At 40.0% G+C, this 21,147-nt stretch overlaps 1 pseudogene; it reads left to right on the forward strand.

Annotated features, from left to right (window-relative positions):
* The first annotated feature begins 19,776 nt into the window (after positions 1-19,776).
* On the forward strand, positions 19,777-20,902 carry LOC149141341 (expansin-B16-like; annotated as a pseudogene).
* Positions 20,903-21,147: the final 245 nt, after the last annotated feature.

A 21,147-nucleotide genomic window follows, 5' to 3' on the forward strand; every position in this document is an offset into this window, starting at 1 on the left:
TGTTGAATAACATAAGAAATGATAATTGTGGTGGGATATTAGACATTTTTCTAGAAAAAAGTCAACATACATGACTAAAGTCAAGACCAATAAAAGAAGAGACAATGTCAGCGTAATCTTTCCGATGAAATTAAAGTGCTAAACTTAAATCTTATGTAGGCTCTGATAATATTCCATATATATATATATATATATATATATATATATATATATTCATCTCACTCTTGTCCATCCAATTCCAAAATATTTTAGGATGACAGGAATTTCAAGAAAGATGAAATTTGATGATCGTTCCTACCATTTTTTGTTTTATATAGATCTGTGAGTGTGAGTGTGAAGTAGGCTTGGAAGTAGTTATTCATAGATACAATGGCTTACTAGTTTAGTTCTATAAGACATTATTTTTTTACGAAATGGATGCCATCGGTGTTTTGTTAGAGAACGCCACTATCACAACCTTTCTCTATATTCCTTTATGTACTCATAAAAATATCATTTCCATCCAAGCCACAATTGGTGGAAAAAATCAGTGTTGCAACTAAATAAATTTTCTAGGTTAGTCTTTGTCCAAATTACTTATTACCATTTTGTGATCTCCAACTTAAATACTTACATGTCAAATTTATGATTTCAACTTTTTAACCTGTCGTATTTGACATTTCATTTTTTTCTCTTACCGTCAAATACATTTAAAATGTAAAAAAAAACGTTGTGTAGAACGTAAAATTCCACACCTGATTCTAACACCTCTACTTTAATTGTGCTCTAATTAATCACATTGACTGGGGCCAACTGAGGCCCACCATCAATGGCTTGTGTTTGCATGAAATCAAAAATAATTTCCCTCAAATTACTTAGTTGTAATAGCCACTGGTTGGTTTTCTATGTAAATAAATAAGAACAAGGTCATGGGACACATATTACAAGATAAATGGCGAGAAAAAAATTATAGTTTGCATCACTTGTGGCTTAATAATGACTACGGAAATTTACAAAGTAATTTGGAAAAGTAAAAGAGACAATAATTGGCATTAATTATGAAAATAAAGGAAAATATTAGAAAAGGAATGTGAAGAGAAACAAATTTTCATGCAAGGAAATTAGAATAAAAATGAAGGAAAATGGAAAACAAATGAGACATCAATGGTAAAATAACATCAAATAAATAATTGATGGTTTTTTTTAGTTGAGAATTTGGCTATCTTACCCTCTTGCACACTTAGAGTATTCTCGGAGCACTATAGAATTCACTTGGATTTGGAGAAAGCAAGGAAAGGAAATAATGTAAGCGTAATGAGACAGTTGGATCAACATCTACAACATATTTACTTTGTAGGTAACAGGTTGCATGTGTGATCTCCTCGCTAGTCTTTGAATGCATGGTCTATCGATGTGGTTCCTTGGTTATGTGTTTTCATCGGCATGGATATATTCCTACATTGATAGTAGTTTTAGACTTTCCTCACGATTTCCTAGATATCCATGGTGTTGTGGGTTCTCTACTTGTTTCTGAATGGCTCTCAGGTTCCCTATGACTGTGGATTGGAACAAATTCTCTAGAGCCCTGAAACATCTTAGGTTCCCTAAAGGCTATGAGTTGAATTAATAGTCCCTAGATCTTGTGATTTGGGACAAATTCTATGGATCCCTAAAATAGCTCAAGTTCCCTGGAGGTTTTGGGTTCAGTTATTCGTTCCTAAAGCCCTAGACAACTTGGGTAGAGACTGATCTGTTTGATGTTAGTGATTTCTAGACCGCATAGGTGAGATAACTGTGCTTGATTGTTGTAGTGGTTTGGCCTCTGGAAGCCCTAGTTGGTTCTATTTTGGTTTAACCCTTATGATCCCACATTCATGCTTAGATTATGGTACAAGGTTGATTGGCTAAAAGAGAGATTTTGGTTCAACCCATCTATGGTAGAGTGGTACATGTAAGTCCCTAACTTCTTTGGACTTTCCATATATTAATATGAGCTATTTTCCTATTGTGATCTATGAGCACTTGTACTAGCTATTATGTTGATCTTATGGTTGATTTTTCATGGTTTCTATTATGGTTATATGCTAGTTATATTCTCGGTTATATGATTTTCTTTAGCTATAGATCTCTTTCATGATTTGTTAGGTCATTGAATGGCTGATGAATGCATGGGATAACATGTATTGTTGCAGCAAGCTTGAGAAGGAAATGAGCCTTCTTGGTCATTTTTAGATGAATTTAATAAGTTTATGATCATATATGCAGTCATGGAATGTATCTTATATGTTTATCATATGTTTGGCGAAATGTCTATCTTGTAGTATGCATGTATTGTTCAAGATCTTTCTCAAGTTTTGATTGTTTACCATTGTGATCATAATTTTCATGATTTTGGAAAGTTACAGGAAGTTTTGGATAGGGGTATGGAGGCTAGCCTTAAAAAGTGGAATAAATCTCGCGACCTAATGCATAGGACATCAAATTTTGGGTCATAACCACACACATTCATGCTTGTGGGTGTGGTTTGATCCTCATAACCACATGCACAATGTGTCAGTGCATTTGGGATGTAAACCTAGTGAAAAAGAGTTCTAACTCAGGGATTGGTCACCTCGAGTGGTTGTTAGGCTCTTGAGTGATTTATAGTCTTTGAAGGATGTCAGTTTGTTGTTGGCTTGTAGGCCCCACTTCCATAACTAGAACTTGGAAGTTGGGTCATATCATAGTGACACTCAAATCATGTTTACCCTAGAGAGCTTGTAAAAGTGGGAAAATGTGGGAGGAGGTGTTATAGGGTGGTATCAAAGCAGGTTTTTTTCTCTTTGGGTGATATTCGATAACACGGGATGGTATTAGAGTTGAGGTGACAACACTGGACCTCGAGGTAGATGTGATTTCTATGAATTCATGTCAGTTGTCTATGAGTTTATCATGTATTCATGTTAGGTAATCACTATTATGGATATTGTGACCTTATTTATGTACGAGTTAATATGCTTGTGAATTTATATCATGCTAATCTAGACTGACTTGTGCAGATGTGATAGCCTCCCCTTAAATACACTGAGGTATGATTTTGATTATGTCTCTAGTTTTTTTATCTAACAGGACATGTTTGAAGGAGATAGAAGATCAAAGATGAAAAGTAGAATGGTGGACTACAATTCACATGACTCCCCTTACATACCTAATGTGAATTCTATGGAATGGGAACGGTTAGTTGGGAAATAAGGAGAAGAGTATTCTCCTGATACAACGGATACACTGAGCAGTTTGAAGGAAGAAATCAGAATTTGCAAGGAAGATAATAACAAGCTCATTGAGTCATAGGAAAGAATTGTCAGGGATCAGGAAAATCAAGCAGAAATTAGTGCAGTCATCCTTTAGATCCTCTCAAATTTGCAAAATCATGGAAAATTGGTAATTCGTTTGGGACAAGAAGAAAAGAAAAATGGGGCATATGGTAGTAGGTCTCATATAAGACACAGGTTGGACAAGGATGACATAGTCAGAGGTGGCAGATCTTTGGATACACCTGACAGGTGGACTAGCACTCATGGATTTTATTTTAGCTCTAGTTCAAAGAGACATCATCATTATTACTTTCAACATATTTATAGGAGTGAGAAGAAGTATTTCCATAAGAATTCAATAAATTCAAGCCTCTTTCTTTTGATGGGGATGTGAAGAATTCAGGAGATGAAAAATCATGGCTACTTGGGATGAAGAAGTTCTTCAAATTTCACGATTATTTAGAGAATATGAAAGCTAAGATAACGATCTTCAGTTTCAAGGGAAAAGTTGATATCACGTGGGAATATGTGAAGCATGCTAGAGGAATCAAGGTAGAGGAGCTGATTTGGCATGATTTTAAAACACTCTTTAGGAAGAAGTAATTGTATAATAGATACTATGATAGAAAGGAAAAGGAATTATATGAGTTGAATATCGGGTTAATGATAGATGAAGAGTAGACGACCAATTTTGTGGAGTTGTTGAGGTATGTTCCTTATCTCAAGGATGAGGGGACAAATATTGAAAGGTTAATCAATGGATTTCCTTTAGCATTGAAGGATCAGATTGAATATGATGAGCCTTAGTCATTGTAGGAAATCATCGAGAAGCTAAAGCATTGTTATGAGAAGTCCAAGTGCAAGTCTGAGCCTAATTGAGATTGGAAAGTTAGTGAGAAGAATAAAGGAGAGTGGGCTAAGAAGCGAGGAATACCTTAATATGCGGGTGATAAGGAGAATATAACACCTTACAAGAAGTTCAATGTAGTTGATACAGGACATGGATATCAGCAGGAGAAGTAGAATAAGGGTGATGGTAGAAAACCTACAAGGTGTTGGATTTGTGGTCGAGAGCGAGGAGTGAGTGTCCATTGCACCAATGTGGTGGGCCTTAGATTTACAATTTTTAGGAGGCATAGACAGTTAGAGATGTTGAGTAGTTTATTCTTTGTATTTATGCAATAGTGGATAGCAGGAAAGTGGATAATTAGGCATCCATTATTGAGATGGAAGATTTGTGATCAAGTTGTTTCCATTTTTATTTATCCTGGATATAATTATATTTATATTAATCATGAGCTAGTGGATAAGTGTTGTTTGAATAAAGAAGTGCATGCAGAAACTTGGTTTGTGTAGTTGGCTACAGGGACCAAGAGAAGAGTTCATCATTGGGTGAGATATTGTGTATTTGAGTTGAATGTTGTGCTTTCATCAACACATCTAAATGTGTTTTGTTTTAGTTCATATAGTATGCTCTTGTGCATGGAATCATTGTACATTGACAAGACTAAAGTGGACTGATATGACAAGGTTATTGATTGCCTAGATGATGATGACGATAAGAGGATTTTGCAAGGAAAGAAGAAGCCTACATCAGTAAGAATGGTTAAAACTATGCAAGAAAAGTATAGCCACAGGGAAAGGATGCATATTATTTTCATTTCATATTTCTAGTGATAAAGGGAAGGAAAATGAGGATGAGGAAGTTTTGAAGAAGTATCCAGTTTTGAAGAAATTTAAAGATATTTTTCCTACAGATCTTCCAGAGTTACCACCTCATAGGGAAGTGGAAATTTATATTGAGTTGATGTTGGGAGTAACACCATCATCTGAGGCACCTTACAAGATGAGCACTTTGGAGTTGGTGGAGTTGAAGTTGCAGCTTAAGGATATGGTTGACAAACAATACAAAAGGCCAAGTGTGTCACCTTGGGGTGCACTAGCATTGTTTGTTGGGAAGAAGGATGGTAATCTCAGATTATGCATTGATTATAGGTAGTTGAATAAGGTGAATATCGAGAAATGTTATCCTTGGCCCCAGATTGATGAATTGTTTGATCAATTGAAGGGAGGAACGATGTTCTTGATGATTGATCTAAGATTAGGATATAATTAGGTGCACATTAAAGTAGAAGAAATCTACAAGACTGCATTTCATACGAGGTATGGGCATTATAAGTTTGTGGTGGTTCCATTTGGTTTTACTAATGTTCCAGCTACTTTCCTATGTTTGATGAACAGTGTGTTTTGTCCTTATCTAGAAAAGGTTGTGATGGTGCTTATTGATGACATACTGATATACTCCAAGAATAGAAAGAACACACAGAGTACCGTGAAGCAATGTTGAGGTTGTTAAGAGAGCATAATTTATATGTCAAGCTCATAAAGTGAAATTTCTTTTAGTCTCAAATTCATTACTTGGGAGATGTGGTTTCCAAGGAAGGGATAATAGTGGACTAGAAAAATATTAAAGCTATCATGGAGTGGCCAACTCCTAGGAATGTGGATGAGGTCAGATCATTCATGGGACTAGTAGGTTATTATAGGTGATTCATCAAGAACTTCTAAAGGATTGGGTATCCTATCACATATTTGTTGAGAATGGGAAAGAAATTTGAATGCATAGAAGAGTGTGCAACTTGTTTTGAATGGTTAAAGAATTTTCTTATAAATGGTCCAATATTGAAGATTACAGATCCTATTAACGAGTTTGTGGTATGTGTAGATCGTTGCAAGGAAGGACTTGGTGGAGTCTTGATGCAAGAAGGGTAGGTGGTATGCTATGAGTCAAAAAAGCTGAATGAGCATGATAAGAACTATTTGACTCGTGATCTTGAGTTAGAAGCTATCATTCATGCATTGACTATGTGGAGACATTATCTTCTTGGTAGGAGTTTCGTCTTGATGAGTGATCATAATGGGCTGAGGTACTTGTTTTACCAACACTATCTAAATGCCAGGAAATATATATGGTTGGCTACCCTCAATGAGTTTTACTTTGATATTAGATACATCAACGGCAAGGGGAATAGGGTTTCAGATTATCTTAGTAGAAGAGTGCAGGTGAATCACATTTCAGTTGTGAGCTCTTATGAGATAGATTTGTAGGAGTGGATCTTACATTTATGGTAGCATGATCAAAGGTACCAACAGTTGAAGAAAAGATCGTGGCAATAGGGTGAAGGTGATAGGGATGTGGAGTATCACTTCACGAAAGATAGCTTGGTGATATTTAGGAACATGATTTATGTGCCCGATAACAGTGAGTTGAAGAAGCTTATCTTGGGGGAGTTTCATGTGAAGTCATATTTAGGCCACTCGAGATGCCATAAGACTTTGAAATTTGTTAAGAATTTCTATCATTGGTTGAATCTAAAGAAAGAGGTGGTTGAATTTGTTACTAGATGTTTGGATTGTTAGTAGGTGAAAGTAGAGTGTAAGTATCCACCTGGTCTTGTAACCTATTATGATTCCATAATGGAAACGGGAGGTCATTTCCATGGATTTCATTACATGTTTTCCAAGGACATCGAAGTAGTGTGGTTCCAGGATGTCTTTGGTTCACGGGTCGAGTAAGGTAGCTCACTTCGTTGTAGTGAAGTCTACTAATTCATATAGTGAGGTATATGAGATCTTCATCAAGGAGATAGTGAGATAGCATGGAGTTACCAAGAATATTATATCATATAGAGATTCCAAGTTCACTTCCAAGTTTTGAAAGGATTTTTTTTTCAAGATTGGGGACATAGTTAGCTTTTGGTAGAACTTATCATTTGTAGACAAATGAACAAACATAGAGGGTTAATATGATTCTTGATGATATGTTGAGGATGTATGCCATGAATAAAAAAGGAAAGTGGGAGGAGAATCTTCCACTGGTAGAGTTCTCATATAATAATGGGTATCCAGAGACCTTGACGAGAAGCCAATTTGAGGCTCTTTATGGTTGGAGTTGTAATACTCCTATAAACTAGAGTGAACTAGTGAAAATGGTGTTGATTGGACCAAATATTTTGGTTGAGATGGAACAATAGATGCAATTTATAAAGAGGAATTTAAAGGTAGCACAATAGAGGCAAAAGAGTTATGCAGATCAACATGGAGCATTCAAATATGTTTAGGTTGGAGAGCATGTTTATTTGCACATCAAACCCAAGAGGAGCTCATTGAGGATTGGGTCATATGACAAGCTGGCACCTTGGTATTATGGGCCTTTTGAGATCCTTGAGAGGATTGGACCAATGGCCTACAAAGTGGCATTGTCGCTAAGAGTGAAAGTCCATGGTGTTTCCATGTTTCATTACTTAAGAGATATGTCTAGGATGTTGATCATGTGATTGATTTGTTTGTATTGTGGGTAGAACCAGAGGGAAAGTTCTAGCCCTAACCTCCATGCATTGTTCAATGGAAACAACTCATGCCCTAGAACTAAGCAATCGAGAAATTTACAGTGTAGTGGAAGCACTTTGGGCATGATGAATCTACATGGGAGATGGTGAGTCAGATGCGAGCCTTGCATCCTTCCTTATTGGCTAGTTGAGAAGATGTGCTTGATTTATGTGTCTTGGCTTATATTTATGCATATTTGTATTTTAAATAATACAATGATTTGTGTTATAAAACTAACATAAATACTACATTGATTTTTGTTATATAGCTCCAATAGGAATTATGGTGCTCATGGTTTCAGAAGTTTGGTATGATGTAAATGTTTTATTGGGTTTTGTTATAAAGATTCATGGGATGCATGTTTTTCTAGTTATAAGCATCATTGAACACCAAGGATAGTGTTCCCCCAAGGGGGAGGCATTTTTAACAACCCCTAATTGATTTTCCATGTAAATAAATAAGATCAAGGTCATGGGACACGTATTCCAATATGAATGGTGGGAAAAAGATTATAGTGGGCATCACTCATGGTTTAACAATGGCTATGGAAATTGACAAAGGAATTGGGAAAGACATAGAGGAAATAATAGAAATTAATTATGAAAATAAAGGAAAATAGGAGAAATGGAAGGTAAAGAGACACAAATTTTCATGTAATGGAAATTAGACATCAATGATAAAAAGGAACGAGAGCAAAATTGATGTCTTGCGTTAGTTTAGAATTTGGCTCTCTTACATTGTTGAAAACTTAGAGTATTATTTGAACACTCTAGTATTCACTTGGATTTGGAGAAAGCAAGCAAAGGAAAGCAAGGAAGCATAAGGAAACAATTGCATCAAAAACTATAGTAGGCTTACGTTGCAGGTAACAGGTTGCATGTCTGATATCCTTACTAGTTTTTGGATACATGGTATATGCATGTGGTTCCTTGGTTATGTGCTTTAATTAGAATGGATATTTTTCTAGATTGACAATGGTTTCATCCTTGCCTCACCATTTGTTGGATAGCCATGGTGTTGTGGGTTCTCTACTGGTTTTATGATTGGTTCATAGATTCCCTATGGCTATTGGTTAGAACAAATTCTATAAAGCCCTCAAACAACTTGGGTTCCTAGGAGGTTGTGGGTTGATTTACCAGTCCCTGGAGCCTATGGGTTGGGACAAATTCTCTAGAGCCCTGAAATAGCTCAAGTTCCCTGGAGGTTATGGATTGAGTTAATAGTTCTTGGACCCTTGGAAAACTTTGGTAGAGAAAGAGACTCATCTGGTTGATGTTAGTGATTTCTTGAACATATAGGTGAGATCATTATTCTTGAGGGTTGAGGTAGTTGGACTTTGGAAACCATGGTTGGTTCTATTTTGGTTTAAACCTAGTGATCTAAAATTCATGTTTGGAATATGGTGCGGGGGTGATTGGCTGAAAGAGGGATTTCGGTTCATCCAATATATGGTTGGTTGGTACATGGAAGTCCCTGACTTGGTTGGAAATTGCATATGATAATATGAGATATTTTTCTATTGCGATCTATGAGAATTTGTACTATTTATTATATTGATCTTATGGATGATTTGTCATGGTTTCTATTATGTTTATATGATAGTTATATACCTAGTTATACGATGTGCTCTAGCTATGGATATCTTTCATGATCTCATAAGTCATTGAATAGTTGATGAATGCATGGGCTAACAAGTATTTTTTAAACTAACTTGAGAGGGAATTGAGCCCTCTTGGTGATTTTCATATGAATTTAAAAAGTTTATGATCATATATGCATTCATGACTTGTATCTTATATGTTTATCATATGTTTTGGGAAATGTCTATCTTGCAATAGGCATGTATTGGTCAATTTCTTGCTCCAGTTTTGGTTTTTTAGCATTGTTATCATCATTATCATGATTATGGAAAGTTCCAGGCAGGGGTTTTGAGGTTAGCCTAAAAAATTGGCATAGATCTCGTGACTGCATGAACAAAATAGGGAATTTTGGGTCATAATTGCATGCAAGCAACCTTGTGGGTATGGTTGGAGCCTCATAATCGCATGCAAAGTGTGTCAAGGGTGTGGTTAGGATTCAAACCTAGTGAAAAAGAGTTCCAACTTAGGGATTTATCACTTGGAGTGGTTGTTAGGCCCCTGAGTTATCTGTAAACTTTAAGGGATGTTAGTTTGTTGTTGGTTTGTAGGCCTCACTTCCATAACTGGAACTTGGAGGTCGAGTCATATCATAGTGAAATTCAACTCATGTTTACTATGAAGAGCTTGTAAAATTGGTAAATGTGGGAAGAGGTGTTACAAAAACTGTTGTCTTGAGGGGGCCTAACCCACGTTCAGAGTTAATTAGCTATACAAATCCCTACACTACTGGCCCTTTCGGCATCAGCTCGCAGAGCGCGCACTGAAGTCTCACTTGAAGCAGTATGGGGGGATGTGGGAGCCATGTTTCCACACCCTGGAGATGTTTGAGGGGTTGATTTAGTCCAACTGTTCCTACCTTTGCACAAGTCACTTTGTGCACTGCCATGTCCTATGAGACCTTTGAAATCTGTTAGGATCTCCTTTCACGCAGCCCTAAATAGAGGCCAAGGTACTTTCACATTGCTTATGGAAGCAATCTAAGCTATTTCCCTAAGTTACATTGCAGATCTTGCTTATATTCTTGCAATTTTTAGTTATCTTTGCGTAAACAGGTACTTATCTCACATTTACTTAATCAACACAATCATATAAGTTCGTGCACCATATAAATAGTGAAAATGCAATTCATACCCCATATGCTCAAAGCACAATACATAAAATAGATACACAAAATTAATGCGAAACTTCTCTTTATTAATGCTTCAATGGTTACAGACTTGACTCACCCTGTGCACTTAGCTGCAGGGGTCCGCGCACTCAGCTGCGGACTACTAGGCCTCTGCGCACTTAGCTACAAAGCCTTCTCCTACTCTATGACACAAAGACTCAACTCTACACTTAAGATAAGACTCAATTCTTCATCCTTCCTTTCTTTCATTTCTATTTCCTTACAACTTAGAGCCTTGCTCTATTTATACAATCACATGGTCCGTATACAATGGGTGGATCTCTAAAGCCGACATTACATTACAAAATTAAGGGAGGACAACCCTATGACTCATGTACAAACTTTGCGCTCTGTGCCCACAAAATGTCGAGTCTTTACATTGGACTTACATCTTTTTACCAAAATATGGGCTTTAAGCCCCAAAACTTCCCTTGGGGGATCCTGCGCCCAACAAGCCCCCAACACAAACATCGTGAATCGCCCTCAAGTCATTCTGTCAGTGTGGAGATATTTGCATGGAGACCTCCCAAGACTGCCTGGACTGCTGCAAGATCGACAACGCACTAAGCAGCTGCCTGTTGTACTTCCTGGACGCACTGTTCAGAGACTGTTGTAGCTGAACTACTGCCTACACTTGTTCCTTTGTTCCTTGCATCTGAGCAAGTTTGGATTCAATCAAGGCTGTAACAAAGAATGCCTCATCAATCCATGGTTGTATGCATGCCTTCAAGATAACTTCCTTCTTTCGCGTAACGTCTACCCGCTCCTTGAGTGCTTTTTCTTGCTACATCCACGCGAGCCTCTGTGTAAGGGCCACTGTCTACGCAGTCCCTTTTATGTCATCATACTGTTGCTGCAACTCACGCACCTCTGTTTCTAGGCATTGTATGTTTGGGTCCTCCTGCAAAGTGGTGAGGACCTCAAACTATTCTTCAAAAAGTTTAGTGCAGTCCTTCACTGCATTGTTGATCTCCGCTATTCCTGTTGTAATGGTGCTAGCGCACTGCTCTTTCACCTCTGGTGGAGTTGAAGGTTGCACCTTCAATTGCAACTCAGCTATCTGAAGGTTCAGCTCCAGCTGAACCTTAGCCATCTCTTCTTTCGCCTCACACACCCCTGCTACTAATCTTTAGATGCATGCCTCTACTGGTGCCTTTGCTGGGATGGCCAACTCAGGGACCATTTGGCAGGCTTCCTCGACCACTTGCACTAGCTTCCTATTCTGTGTGACAACCTTATCATGTTGTAGGCTTAGTTTTTCCATATTAACTCGTTGCTCGCTCATCACCTGGAGCGTGCGACTCTCCCTGGCCCTCAATTCTACAGTCACTCCATCCTGCAGAACATGGAGCATCTCCCGCGGGAGCATAGCCATGTTTATCCCAACTCCTTTCAGCACACTAACCATAGGCCTATTGGCCTCGTTTTCTGTAACTACTGCCCCTTCTGGCAGCATTATAGCATTGGTTATGTGGGCGCACAACATTTCCTCAGCTGCGGTTGTGCCTACTGCGAGGCTAGTCGACAGAGTACTAGCCTGAGGAGTGCGCACTTGAAACTGATGTATTTATGCCTGGAGGGCCCCCAACATCATCTAATTTTCCTCTGCGAACTGTTGGATGGCATCCACGGTGATTTCACGCACTATCTCCCCTATATCATGTAGATCCCCCTCAGTGAGGGTGATCGGGTAAAAGAAGTCTTGGAGGCTTTCAACTTCTTCGATTTCCCTACTTGCTCTCTTGGGCACTGTCGCTTCAGTGGTGTGGATGTTGTCTGTGGATCTATGCCACCTCCCTCTGTTTTGGGCTCCTGTTCAGGAAAAAGTGACTTTTCTCCCTCGCGGTCCTTCTCAACTGCCCTCTGTTGCTCTTCTGCCGCCTTCACAGCATCCCACGCCTCTTGCGCCTTTGCTGTTGTTGCTTCATTCCTTCTCTTCTTGGCCAACTACGCCATCCATAGTTTTGCCTTCTCCAATTTTCTCTATGCAACATACTTCTCTCCTTCCACTGTGGAACTGGATGGAGCGCGCCACTCCGGCAGCCACAACTCAAGCACGGCGAATATGACATCGTCCATGGCTAGGTAAGGTAGCTCATTCCATTTCTTCACGGGGTCCTTGTGCACCCGAATACATACGTGATGGAATTCCACCTTGAACTCTGCGAAGCTCTACAGACTATTATAGGCAATGGGCAATAGTGCAAAGTCTTCCCCTATTCGGTGCCTCACGACAATTCAGGAACTCCTTGCAAAAGTACTCCGACCTGTGAAACTGGAACCCCTTTGAGCATTGCACAACAAGTGAAACCACTGACATGGGCACCTCATCCACATGACACTTCTGCATAACCTTGCCACCCAATATCTATGTCATGACTCTGACCGCATTATTGTTGATATTGGAGATCGCGTACCCCCACTTCTTCTTCTCCAGTTTGAATTTTTTCTTCATGGCCTTCACAATGGCCAAATAGTTGCTCTTACCCTCCGAAATATCTGCTGGGTCCTCCCCCTTGCAAGGGAGTTATGTAATTCTGTGGATTAGGTGGTTCGTGATGGGGATGGGCTCCTCCAGCCACAAACATCCATCATGCACTAGGCAGAGAAGTTTCCTAATGACAAAAATAGTTACTGGGCCGCAATGGTAATGTGGCACCTGGAGCAAGTTTAACAACCCTGCTTTCTCTACTCCATGCAACCACTTGTGTGGCTCCAACTCTATGACTCCCACCATTGTGTTTTTCTTCAGCTGCATTAGCTGTGTTGTTGCCAAGTGTGGGAATTTCTCATGGTTCACGAGATCCCAATCTTCAAACTTTAGAACCGACACCCGTCCTAAGTGTGCTCCTTAAAAAGTGATATCATCGGGGAGTAGCAGAGTCTGCAGAGAGCTTTTTCTCTCATCTAGGTCCTTGGGTACCCTTGCTTTCCCCTTCCACGGAGGAACATATGCAGGCAACCTAGTCAGAGGGTCCGCACCCTGGGTTTCTACCTCCATTTCTTCGTCCTCCTCCTCTTCCACCAGGATTTCCTCAAGGTCTTCCTCCTCCTCATTGGATTCCAAGTTAATCGCCTTCCCCTTTTCTTCCATAGTCATTTTAGTTCTTAGTGGGTTTCTAGGGGACATGCGCACCGGTAATATAGGTTGATTATCTTTCTTGGGTCTCGGTGTGCACGATGATTTAGGGTTTTCTGCAAATATCCTGGTGCTTTCTGGGGTGTCTCCTATCGTCATGGCCCACGCGGCCTCTTCAGCGATCATTTCTCTGATATCCATGGCTTCCTTTGGTGTGGTCATACTATTGTTACACAAATCTCTCAATGGTTCAGGTAGGTGCTCAAATAATTCCTTCAACTTCAAAGGATCGAATATATCAGAGTTCCTGAATCTCAGGGCGCGCAATAGCTCAATTCTCAAATGGAAAAGTATTGTTTGCTGGGCAGCCCTTTGCAATTTATAGCTCCTTTTGAATTTGAATTCGACCATTTCCCCAAATGCAGTCGATTAATGCTCCCTTAGTAGCATATTTTCCCAAATATAGCCCATAGATTTTGCCTTAAATGCTTGCTGCCCGCTCCATTTGGTCTCAAACCAAGCATCACATCGTGAATAGTGACTACAACAGTCACTTTCTAGCCAACCAGTGTGGCAGTGCAGCTACCCTTGCGGTGTTGCGAACACTGTGACACCTCACTACTACGTGCAGTCCTAAAATTGCACAGCTCTCGAGTAGAGTAGTTTATAGTCCCGTGCCTTCTTTCAGCTACCTGGAGTGCTAAGACTATGCTTCTCATGGCTAGTTAGGTGGTCGAACCACCTGTATATGGCTTCAACCGACTACCGTTTACTTTTCCTGGAAAGAGTTCACCATTTAACTTTATCAACTGCACTGCGCCACCATCTGTGACCTTAATAACATATGGTCCCATCCCATGCATCAAGCTGATAAACTTTCGGTGGTAGTCCCTAAGTTCATCAATGTAACCGAGCTCCTCCTGCTTTATCACCACGGTCTTTTTATCAAGGAATTCCTTCTGTATTCCTTCCTCAAGCTTCTTCACTTCTTCTTCCACCCTCATTTTCTCCCTCAATTGAACTCTTTCACTCATGAGTTCTTGGAGCCTAAGATCACCCTGCTGGATCTCTTGATTGAGTCCCAACCATTCTTCTTCAAGCTCTACCAACTGCACAAGCCTTTCTCTCAGGGCTCCATGGTCTGTTACCCTTACGAGCGCCACAATGCATGGAATAGACATGATAAACTCCATAGGCATTACGACTCCTACTCTATCGACCAACCGAAAAGGTGTATGCCCGGGTACACGCAGGTCCCAACCACTTCACTGCATACCTTTTTCAGCATGTTGCACACCTTATTAACTACTTCCACGTGGATAGCTTTCTACGTGATTTTTCTTTCCACATATTTTTTATCCAACCTTAAGAGTCGAATGCACATCTGCCCCCCCAACACACGCTTATTGACCATACCTCTCAGCGCAGAGTTCATGCGAATCCACGTAGGTTGTTTTCCATATGCCTGCATCCACCTGGCTAGATGTGTGTGCGAATCATCCTCCCCATTGTATTTTTCTATCAATCATACTCTAGGATTTCCAAACTGCGTGTGCATCATCCTTCTACATTCGCACCAGTCATCAAATCTCCCTTTGTGTGTACCCCACCACCTCACGGGCGTAGTGCATAGTTCCCAATTCAAGGCTTGGAAACATTGCTTTTCTGACACCTCCCTTTCAAACTTATCTAGGAAAGTATCTACCTCACTTAACCCATCATAAGTAGGAAAATTTCTCACGTCTGTCGATACGCAGTGCAACGACGTTGTCATCATATTATAGTTCAACATGGTTACCTCGTGTAACCGGTTCTTCCATCACTCTATCTCCTCATCAGAATCCACCGTATAGGAGCTTTCGCGCTCCCATGAGATTTGTTCATCTACGGTTGGATTTACGCAATCTTGCTCTCGCACGGTTATTTTGTAGATGCAGTCCAAAGCATCATCACTTTCATAGTCACACACAGGCTTTGTATATCACAATCCTTCAACAGGGTCCAAGGGTATAACTATGCACAAAGACTTCTTCTCAAAAATCATCTTGCACTTCTTCAGATTAATCACCCCATTCATGTCAGTTGCCCAATCAATTCCTAAGAACACGGGATAGGGATTGTTGTCATCAATAATCTCTATCACTTCAAAGTCAGCTAGCACACTCACTCCCTCAATATCCATAGTGAGTCCCTGCAATTGCCCCATGGGTATTATCTTTTGCTGGTTTTCCATTTTGCAGTTGAATAGGAGACCATTGTAGCATAGGTCTCCCCATGTGCTCCCATGTCTGCTTCGGTAGAATGTTTGCATCTGATCCTAAATCAAGAATTACTTGGTCCATCTCATATTCTCCAATTTTCATGGTTAACTTCATTTCTCTCTCCATCCTCATCTTATGCTTTCCAATCTTCTAGACTACATGCAGTTCTCCTGGCATAGTCCCAGTGCATCTGTTAATGAGTTCTTCCAACCCGTTTACAGCTTTACTGTCACGCAGTAACTTCATGCATGTCTCCAAGAACATCATGATCATAGATGAGTCCATCTCTGGCTCCGGTTTATCCTTGCTCCCTGAAGTGGAGGCATCAGCGAAGCTCTTCTTAGCTTCCATGAAGGTTTCCCGAGTGTGCTCCAAATCAAACTATGCTTCTTTCGTCGGAGCTTTACGAACCCAAGTACTATCTTCAAGATGTTTGCCTTTGTCATCTCCCGTCGTAATTCCACTTCGGAGCATAATTTTCACATTTGGATCTTCCTCACGTGGCTCAAACCTCATCATCTACGGGTTTTGAGTTGAGGGAGGTGGTAGCACTCCCTTGTCGCGTATCCTAGCTATCAACGTAGGACAATATTTGGTGTCATGATAAAACAATGTATAGTACAAACACAATGGATGCATTGGGTTCATATAATCACGGTAATAATGTCCCGGCCCTCTGCAATTCTAGCATATCAATTGTCTGCAACCTATTCTAGGTTGTCCTCCACCTCGACCCCGTCCATGCCCTTGAAATCCTACTCGCGCCACTCCTGTATTTTGGTCTAGGGGCTGGGTTTCGGCCTGAGCTCTGTAGGTGGGGGTTCTATCCATCATCAACTCATAGCTTCTACAAGTGTGCTCATCATGTCCTACCGACCTACAGAAATTACATAAGAATTGTTGCGAATTCTGTGTGTACTTCTGTAGCAAATGGCAGTTTTCTGTATCATGCTTTCCACCTATTTGAAAAATCACGCACCACAAAGTAGGTGCCGCACTTGGTCCTGCTTGTGCTTCCGATCTTAATGCTATCGGTCCTCTCCCCACGAGGTAATTCATGAACACCAAGCAATGGTCGTTATCATGACCCTGGGCCTTACATTTTACACACCACACCTCTTCCTGCACCTCTGGTCGAGCTATTCTATCCTGTTTCAAATTTTGCATCTCAAGGCATAAGTTTTTCAACTGTGTGTGGATCTACTGAACTCCTATGTTAGGATCGTGCATTGGACTCTCAAGAAGCCCCATTGCGATCTCTAAGGCCTCTGCTGTTGGAACAATGCGCACCTTAAATGTGGCATTAGCGACACTGCAAACCATTTGCGATGTTGTCCATCCGTCAGATTCATATTAGCTTTGTGAATCGTGCACTTCAACCTCTGATATAGCTCCCAAGGAGTCTCACCTAGTAGCATTGTGATCTCTTTGAATCCAATGATCGACTGCGCCCCTGACTTCAGCCTGCTAAATTTCTTATTTAGTGCAATTTCGATATCCACGAATCTCACATTTTGATTATCATTGGAGTGATTAATATATCAGGTCAATGCGCGGTCTTGTAGGGTGCTAACCAATTTTTCTTTCTTTATATTGTCATCTATAAATCCCTGTGCTTCCCATATGGCTCATATGATGAACCAGAATTGGTTCAAATCCTCCTTTCCCACTCCCTTCAACACATGCAACTTTATCGTGCTTGCCATATTGACTCGTGGTGGTGGCGGAGGTGGTATGGGTGAAGATGGAGGTGATGGTGGTGAAGCTGGTGGTGGTGTGGGTGGGGGTGGTATGTGTGGAATCCTCTACCTTATCAAATGGATCACATTTCACGGAAAGACCTTCACAAGTTCTTCCTCGTCCCCTCGTGGAGGTGAAATCAAAGGGCTATTCTCTGGTCCCTTACTTCCTTTGCTTATGTATGTTTTCCCGCTTCGCATAGCTCCGAACATTAAGGTAATTTCATAACCCTTTTTTCACACAATATCATTGTAAACCGAGTATTTAGAGACTTTACGTACTTACCTTGCAGTCCTTTGAGGACTCATCACTCTGCCTTGCTATAGCTTACTGAAGTGTTTACCATGAACTGAGTAATGAATCCTCCTATAATCCGATCAAGCCAGTGATCAACAACATGCATGATCTTATCCTCTGATGCTTCCAATCTGCACACCAACTCTAGGGTCCACACAATAGGACCGTCGAGTTTCTGCCTTCCTTGGCTATCTGCTAGCTTCGTGATCCACTTGTACAACTCAGTAGGGAAAGATGCGAAGAACATTTCATGGATCTCTATGTATGAGTAGCAGTCTAATCACTCTTCTTTTGTCAAACGCAGATTCCTATTTTCCTGTGCCGCGAACTTTTGAATTCTCCTGTCCAACCAACCTTCAATTTCCTTCTTAGTTGGATTCCAATGATACGACATCAGACACCTCTATGTAGATTTCGATCCTGACACTGGAACCATTTGTTGGCTTGAGGGGGTCTAACCTAGGTTCAAAGTTAATTAGCCAAACAAATCCCTACACTACTGGCCCTTTCGACATCAGCCCGCAAAGCACGGACTGAAGTCTCACTCGAAGCAGTATGGGGGGATGTTGTAACCAAGTTTCCGCACCCTGGAGATGTCTAAGGGGTCGATTTAGTCCAATTGTGCCTACCTTCACGCAAGTCACTTCGCACACTACCCTATCCTGTGAGACCTTCATGATATGCTAGGATCGCCTTTCGCGCAGCCGTAACCAGGGGCTGAGGTGCTTTTGCGCTGCTCATGGCAGCAATCTAAGATATTTCCCTAAGTTATACCGTGGATCTTGCTTATCTTCTTTCAATTGTTAGTTATCTTTGCGTAAACAAACATTTATCTCGCATTTACTTAATCAACGCAATCATATAAGTTTGCGCACCATATGAACAGTGAAAATGCAATTCATACCCCATATACTCAAAGCATAAAACAGGAAATAGATACACATAATTAATGTGAAACTTCTGTTTATTAATGCTTCAATGGTTACAAACTCGATTCACCCTGCGCACTCAGCTGCACGGGTCCGCGCACTCTACTGCAGACTACTAAGCCTCTGCACACTCAGGTGCAGAGCCTTCTCCTACTCTATGACCCAAAGACTCGACTCTACACTTAAGATAAGACTCAATTCTTCATCCTTCCTTTCTTTCATTTCTATTTCCTTACAACTTAGAGCCTCGCTCTATTTATACAATCCCATGGTCCGTGGACCATGGGTGGATCTCTAAAGCCAAAATTACATTACAAAATTAAGGGTGGACAACCCTATGACTCATGTACAAACTTCGTGCTCCACGCCCACAAAATGCAAAGTCTTTACATCAGATTTACATCTTTTGACCAAAATTTGGGCTTTAAGCCCCAAAAATTCCCTTGGGGGATCCCACGCCCAACAAAAGCCATTGGGTGAGGCATAGATAACAGCAAAAGGAGTGAAGGAGAGATACAAATTTACATGGCACACGGTAGCGTATTGTTAGTTTGACGCAATGTCCCTCACATATTCACTCTCCTCCTCCTCCCCACCATATTCTCCATATTTAAATGGGTTTATACATCATTTATCTTTTGCACAACACTAAAGGAAGTTGAGTATGCACGTTATGATTGTTAAATTATTGTTGAAGGGTTTCATGCTCCATAGTTATCCAATTTGAGATCATGTGCTTCTGCTTGGTTTTCTAGGTAAAAATAAAAATTATCACTGCAGGTTGAGTACCATCCATCGATCAAGTTTTATGGTTGTTGCTGATTTGGGCCACTTTGCACCCTAGATTTCAAGAAAATTTAAAAGAAGTTGATAGTTATTCTGGAGGGATGGGATATGAAACTATAAATTCCCTCCTAAAGCTCTCATCTTTGAAATAATAAATTTGGGTTTGTTGTTCCTTTTCTCTTCATTGCTTTCTTGGTTATTTTATTTTCATTGTCATGAGCTAGACACTTAGGCTTCAGTGGCTGCTAGTTCCCAATGTCTTTGTTAAAGTAATTGCATTTTTCTTTTATTATTGTTGTAGTTTTCATCCAAGGAAGCAGTTTTGGGTTTGGAACAGACTAAGCTTAATAGGGATGACTTGGAATGGTGTCCTACTATGGACACTTTGTATGGTAGTCCAGATGGTGATGGAAGCAATGGTATATTGTGTAATTTTCCCTATGTCACTCCACATGTTCAATTCTATCCATTAATTTTTATTAAATTGGATTAACTCTTGTTGCAATGCAGTTGAGAGTGAGAGCAGGAATTGTAATCCCTATTTTATTCAGAGGAGAGGTTTGTGGAGCATGTAAAAAAGTAACCAATGAATATAAAAATACTCAGACCAACAATGATTGTATGCTTTTTAGTTATTCTTTACCAAATTATTGTTCATTCATGGAAACTGAAAGTTAAGTGCATGGAGAAAGGATTATGCTCTAAGAAACCTATAACTGTTGTGATTACTAATGAATGGCCAAGAAGATACTATGTGTTTGGTAGAACACATTTTAATATAAACGGAGTTGAATTTTTTCGTATGGCCACTCATGGAAAAACCTGAGTGCTTCTCAACTCTAGAGAGTTTCTCGTTCTTTACAAATCGTATAAAACACATACACATAACATGCAACACTCACATTTAGTTATGATATTCCTTGATTGGAATTCTTTTGTGATGTTATTTAGTGTAGGAAACTATCTGAATGAAGGCTCCATGGTATACTAGGTCTCCATTCTCATTGAATACAAATAAAAAGATGGTGACGTGAGAGTCATGCATCTGGAAAATGTGTGTGCAAGACCCTTGTGATTCAAAAATCAAAGGTTAACAATTCTACTGCTAACTTCCTAACTTGGAGATGAATTAAAGTACTAGAAGAATCATATACATGGATAGAAATGAGTCATGTTTGGGGAGCCAACTAGTTTCTATTGGGAAGTAATCCACTAAAGGCACCATTTTCTCTGCAAATCACAATGTTGACAAGAAAAATAACTATGTCTGCAAGTAACCTGATTCTCAAGCACTAAGATCCTAATTCCACTTATAAAGCATGCCTCAATTTCGACAACTAGCCTAGGACTTGAGGTCCACTATTTCAAGATGACATGCTTTCAACAATAATCTTCCATTGTCCTTATACAATGGCATCACACAATTCATAACAATAATTATAAGATTGAGTGTGACCATGTTGGTCAAGTCAGATGTATGAGAATGTATATTGTTCCACATCTCTTCTTCCATCCTTATCTCAATTGTATATTCCTTTAATATTCCAAAATATGACGGATATGAGCAAGGTCAAACAATTGAATTT

The sequence above is a fragment of the Pinus tabuliformis genome, chromosome X, assembly GCF_031772625.1.
Source record: "Pinus tabuliformis cultivar Carrire ecotype Pingquan chromosome X, CPIR1, whole genome shotgun sequence".
Taxonomy (NCBI): domain Eukaryota; kingdom Viridiplantae; phylum Streptophyta; class Pinopsida; order Pinales; family Pinaceae; genus Pinus; species Pinus tabuliformis.